The sequence below is a fragment of the Arachis hypogaea genome, chromosome 7 (genome assembly GCF_003086295.3).
Source record: "Arachis hypogaea cultivar Tifrunner chromosome 7, arahy.Tifrunner.gnm2.J5K5, whole genome shotgun sequence".
Lineage (NCBI taxonomy): Eukaryota > Viridiplantae > Streptophyta > Magnoliopsida > Fabales > Fabaceae > Arachis > Arachis hypogaea.
Genome location: NC_092042.1, coordinates 50,533,992 through 50,540,381, shown reverse-complemented (window position 1 = coordinate 50,540,381; position 6,390 = coordinate 50,533,992). Strand labels below are relative to the sequence as shown.

The 6,390-nt window shown below is 41.6% G+C and overlaps 1 non-coding gene across 1 annotated transcript; it reads right to left on the bottom strand.

Moving 5' to 3' along the window:
* Positions 1 to 2,908: 2,908 nt before the first annotated feature.
* LOC112704197 (small nucleolar RNA R71) lies at positions 2,909 to 3,016 on the bottom strand. Its single transcript, XR_003154833.1, has one exon. It is a non-coding gene; the product is annotated as a small nucleolar RNA R71 (small nucleolar RNA).
* Positions 3,017 to 6,390: the final 3,374 nt, after the last annotated feature.

Here is a 6,390-nt window from a genome sequence, read left to right as displayed (position 1 = left end):
CTGACAAACGAGCCAACCATTCCGTGGGATCAGAGTCTTCGTGGTATAGGCTAGAACTGATGGCGGCATTCAAGAGAATCCGGAAGGTCTGACCTTGTCTGTGGTATTCTGAGTAGGATTCAAGGATTGAATGACTGTGACGTGCTTCAAACTCCTAGCAGGCGGGGCGTTAGTGACAGACGCAAAAGAATCGATGGATTCTATTCCGGCCTGACCAAGAACCGACAGATGATTACCCATGCTGTGACAGAGCATAGGCAGCATTTTCACTGAGAGGATGGGAGGTAGCCATTGACAACGGTGAAACCCTACATAAGCTTGCCATGGAAAGGAGTAAGAAGGATTGGATGAAGATAGTAGGAAAGCAGAGAGACGGAAGGGAAGGCATCTTCATGCGCTTATCTGAAGTTCCTACCAATGAATTACATAAGTACCTCTATCTTTATCTTATTGTTTATTTTCGTTCATCACCATATCCATTTGAGTTTGCCTGACTAAGATTTACAAGATGACCATAGCTTGCTTCATACTAACAATCTCCGTGGGATCGACCCTTACTCGCGTAAGGTTGATTACTTGGACGACCCAGTGCACTTGCTGGTTAGTTGTGCGAAGTTGTGTAATGCCATGGTACTGAGCTACCAAGTTTTTGGGGTTCATGACCGGGGATTATGAGAGTTGTGAAAAGTATTGTTCACAATTTCGCGCACCAAGTTTTTGGCGCCGTTGCCGGGGATTGTTCAAGTTTTGAGCAAGCTTTTGGTAACATCAGTTCCAAGGATTGTTGAGTTTGGACAACTGAAGGTTCATCTTGTTGCTTAGATTAGGTATTTTTTTTTTCAATTCTTGAAGATGAATTCTGGAGTTTCATGATGATTTGTTGAAGTCTGGCTGGCTGAGAAGCCATGTCTAATCTCATTGGACCGAGGTTTCAACTTATCATCACAAGAGCTTGTTGATCTTTATCAATCTTGCTTTTGGAGCAGTGATCTGCTAAGGCTTGGCTAGCCATTGGCCATGTCTAGTGTTTTGGACCGAAGCTTTCTTTGAGAGCTTGGCTGGCTGTGAAGCCATGTCTAATTCCTGGACCGGAGTCTTAGACTAGCATTGCACTGATTCCTGGAATTCTCATTAAGAATTTTGATACCTTTTTCCACTTAATTTTCGAAAAACACACAAAAATTAAAAAAATCATAAAATCCAAAAATTTCTTGTTTGAGTCTAGTGTCTCATTTTAAGTTTGGTGTCAATTGCATGCATTCATTCATGTGTCTTAGTGATCTTCAAGTAATTCTTGATGATTTCTTACTCTGATCTTTGAATTCTCTTGACTTGAGTGTTTTATGTGTCTCATATGCATTCTCATTAGTGTCAGTAGTATACAAACTGCTAAGTTTGGTGTCTTGCATGCATAGTTATTTGATTCTTGTTGCATTTTGATTAAAAATCCAAAAATATTTTTTATTTGTGTCTTCTCAAGTCAATACTACAGAGAAATTAAAGATTCAGAACATACAGCAGAGGAATTACACAGAAAAGCTGGGCGTTCAAAACGCCTAGTGAAGAAGGACAGACTGGCGTTTAAACGCCAGCCAGGGTACCTGGTTGGGCGTTTAACGCCCAAAAGGGTATAGTTTTGGGCGTTAAACGCCAGAATGTGCACCATTCTGGGCGTTTAACGCCAGGATGGCACAAGAGGGAAGATTCTGTTTTTCAATGCAATTTTTTTTCAGTTTTCAAAATCTTTTCAAAATCAAATCTTTTTCAAATCAATTTTTCAATCAAATCTTTTTCAAAATCAATTTCTTTCCATTTTCAAAGATACTTACTATCAATTAATGATTTGATTCAACATTTCAAGTATGTTGCCTTTTCTGTTGAGAAAGGTTTAATGTTTGAATCATATCTTTTCTTGTTAGGCAAGTCATTAATTTTCAAAATCAAATCTTTTTTTAAAATGTTTTTCAAATCATATCTTCTCAATCACATCTTTTTAAAACCAATCATATTTTCTTAACCACATCTTTTTCAAAATAATCTTCAATCAAATCTCTTTGATTTCTAATTTCAAAATCTTTTTCAAAAATCACTTTATTTCTTTCCCACTTTCATTTTCGAAAATTAAGTAATGTTTTTCAAAAATGTTTTCAAAATTTTTACTTAATTTTCGAAAATCACTTCCTTTCTTCTCACATCCTTCTATTTATGGGCTAACACTATTCCTTAATGCAAAATTCGAACTCCATCTCCTTTGATAAGTTCGAATTTTCTACTTCTGTCTTCTACTCTTCTTTTCCTCTGACACTTCAAGGAATCTCTATACTGTGACATAGAGGATTCCACATTTTCTTGTTCTCTTTTCTCTCATATGAGCAGGAGCAAAGACAAAAGCATTCTTGTTGAGGCTGATCCTGAACCTGAAAGGACCTTGAAGAGAAAGCTAAGAGAAGCCAAAGCACAACTCTCTTTAGAGGACCTGACCGAATTCTTCAAAGGAGAAGAACACATGGCAGCCGAAAACAACAATGCCAACAATGCAAGGAAGGTGCTGGGTGACTTTACTGCACCTACTCCCGATTTCTATGGGAGAAGCATCTCTATCCCTGCCATTGGAGCAAACAACTTTGAGCTTAAGCCTCAATTAGTTTCTCTAATGCAACAGAATTGCAAGTTCCATGGACTTCCACTGGAAGATCCTCATCAGTTCTTAGCTGAGTTCTTGCAAATCTGTGACACTGTCAAGACTAATGGGGTTGACCCTGAGGACTACAGACTTATGCTATTCCCTTTTGCTGTAAGAGACAGAGCTAGAGCATGGTTGGACTCTCAACCTAAAGAAAGCCTGGACTCTTGGGAAAAGCTAGTCAATGCCTCCTTGGCAAAGTTCTTTCCACCTCAAAAATTGAGTAAGCTTAGAGTGGAAGTCCAAACCTTCAGACAGAAGGAAGGAGAATCCCTCTATGAAGCTTGGGAAAGATACAAACAATTAATCAGAAAATGTCCCTCTGTCATGCTTTCTGAATGGAGCATCATAGGAATTTTCTATGATGGTCTCTCTGAACTGTCCAAGATGTCCTTGGATAGCTCTGCTGGAGGCTCTCTTCATTTGAAGAAGACGCCTACAGAAGCTCAAGAGCTAATTGAAATGGTTGCAAACAACCAATTCATGTACACTTCTGAAAGAAATCCTGTGAACAATGGGATTAGTCAGAAGTAAGGAGTTCTTGAGATTGACACTCTGAATGCCATATTGGCTCAGAATAAAATATTGACTCAACAAGTCAATATGATTTCTCGAAGTCTGTCTGGAATGCAAAATGCACCAAGCAGTACTAAGGAGGCTTCATCTGAGGAAGAAGCTTATGATCCTGAGAACCCTTCAATGGAAGAAGTGAATTACATGGGAGAACCCTATGGAAACACCTATAATCCTTCATGGAGAAATCATCCAAATTTTTCATGGAAGGATCAACAGAGACCCCAACAAGGTTTCAACAACAATAATGGTGGAAGAAACATGTTTAGCAATAGCAAGCCTTTTCCATCATCTTCTCAGCAACAGACAGAGAGTTCTAAGCAGAATAACTCTGACTTAGTAACCATGGTCTCTGATCTAATCAAAACCACTCAAAGTTTCATGACTGAAACTAGGTCTTCCATTAGAAACTTGGAAGGACAAGTGGGTCAGCTGAGCAAGAAAATTACTGAACTCCCTCCTAGTACTCTCCCAAGCAATACAGAAGAAAATCCAAAAGGAGAGTGCAAGGCCATCAACATGGCCGAATTTTGGGGAGGAAGGAGAGGCAGTGAACGCCACTGAGGAAGGCCTCACTGGGCGTCCACTGGCCTCCAATGAGTTCCCCAATGAGGAATCATGGGAATCTGAGGCTCAAACTGAAACCATAGAGATTCCATTGGACTTACTTCTGCCATTCATGAGCTCTGATGAGTATTCTTCCTCTGAAGAGGATGAGTATGTCACTGAGGAGCAAGTTGCTAAATACCTTGGAGCAATCATGAAGCTGAATGACAAGTTATTTGGAAATGAGACTTGGGAGGATGAACCTCCTTTGCTCACCAAGGAACTAGATGACTTGTCTAGGCAGAAACTGCCTCAAAAGAGACAGGATCCTGGGAAGTTTTCAATACCTTGTACCATAGGCACCATGACCTTCAAGAAGGCCTTGTGTGACTTAGGGTCAAGTGTAAACCTCATGCCTCTCTCTGTAATGGAGAAGTTAGGGATCTCTGAGGTGCAAGCTGCAAAAATCTCACTAGAGATGGCAGACAATTCAAGAAAACAAGCCCATGGACTTGTAGAGGATGTTCTGGTTAAAATTGAAGATCATTACATCCCTACTGATTTCATAGTCCTAGAGACTGGGAAGTGCATGGATGAATCCATCATCCTTGGCAGACCCTTCCTAGCCACAGCAAAGGCTGTGATTGATGTTGATAGAGGAGAGTTGATCATTCAAGTGAATGAAGAATCCTTGGTGTTTAAGGCCCAAGGATACCCCTCTATCATCATGGAGAGGAAGCATGAAGAGCTTCTCTCAAAGCAGAGCCAAACAGAGCCCCCACAGTCAAACTCTAAGTTTGGTGTTGGGAGGCCACAGCCAAACTCTAAGTTTGGTGTTGAACCCCCACATTCAAACTCTAAGTTTGGTGTTGGGAGGTTCCAACATAGCTCTAAGCAATTCTGAGGCTCCATGAGAGTACTCTGTCAAGCTAATGACATTAAAGAAGCGCCTGTTGGGAGGCAACCCAATGTTTTATAATTAACTATTTTCTTTTGTTATTTTATATTTTTGTAGGTTGATGATCATGAGAAGTCACAAAATTAATGAAAAAAGCAAAAACAGAATGAAAAACAGGAAGAAAAACAGCACACCCTGGAGGACGCACCCACTGGCGTTTAAACGCCAGTGAGGTTAGCTATTGGGCGTTTAACGCCCAGTCTGGCACCATTCTGGGCGTTTAACGCCAGAAAGGGGCACCAGACTGGCGTTAAACGCCAGAAATAGGCAAAAAGCTGGCGTTAAACGCCAGAAATGGGCACCAGCCCGGCGTTTAACGCCAGAAATGGCTAAAAATGTGATTTTGCTTGCCATTTGGTGCAGGGATGACTTTTTCTTGACACCTCAGGATCTGTGGACCCCACAGGATCCCCACCTACCCTACCACTCTCTCTCTTCTTCACCCATTCACCAATCACCTCCACACCTCTTCCCCAAAAACCCTTCACCTATCAAATCCCATCTTTCTCTTCACCACTCACATCCATCCTTCATAAAACCCCACCTACCTCACCATTCAAAATTCAAACCACTTTCCCACCCAAACCCACCCTCAAATGGCCGAACCCTACACTTCCCCTTCTCCTATATAAACCCTCCTTCACTCCTTCATTTTCACACAACATACACACCACTTCTCCCCTTCTTGGCCGAACACAAAGCCATTCCATTCTTTCTCATTTCTTCTTCTTCTACTTTCTTCTTCCTTCTTTTGCTCGAGGACGAGCAAACCTTTTAAGTTTGGTGTGGTAAAAGCATTGCTTTTTGTTTTTCCATAACCATTTATGGCATCCAAGGCCGGAAAAACCTCTAGAAAGATGAAAGGGAAGGCAAAAGCTTCTACCTCCGAGTCATGGGAGATGGAGAGATTCATCTCAAGGGTGCATCAAGACCACTTCTATGAAGTTGTGGCCTTGAAGAAGGTGATCCCCGAGGTCCCTTTTTCACTCAAAAAGGGTGAATATCCGGAGATCCGACATGAGATCCGAAGAAGAGGTTGGGAAGTTCTTACCAACCCCATTCAACAAGTCGGAATCTTGATGGTTCAAGAGTTCTATGCCAATGCATGGATCACCAAGAACCATGACCAAAGTGTGAACCCGAATCCAAAGAATTATCTTACTATGGTTCGGGGAAAATACTTGGATTTTAGTCCGGAAAGTGTGAGGGTGGCGTTCAACGTGCCTATGATGCAAGGAGATGAACATCCGTACACTAGAAGGGTCAACTTTGATCAAAGGTTGGACCAAGTCCTCACAATCATATGTGAAGAGGGCGCCCAATGGAAGAGAGATTCAAGAGGAAAGCCGGTTCAATTGAGAAGGCATGACCTCAAACCCGTGGCTAGAGGATGGTTGGAGTTCATCCAACGCTCAATCATTCCCACTAGCAACCGGTCTGAAGTTACCATAGACCGGGCTATCATGATTCATAGCATCATGATTGGAGAAGAAATAGAAGTTCATGAGGTTATAGCCCAAGAACTCTATAAGGTGGCGAACAAGTCCTCTACCTTGGCAAGGTTAGCCTTTCCTCATCTCATTTGTCACCTCTGTTATTCAGTTGGAGTTGACATAGAGGGAGACATCCC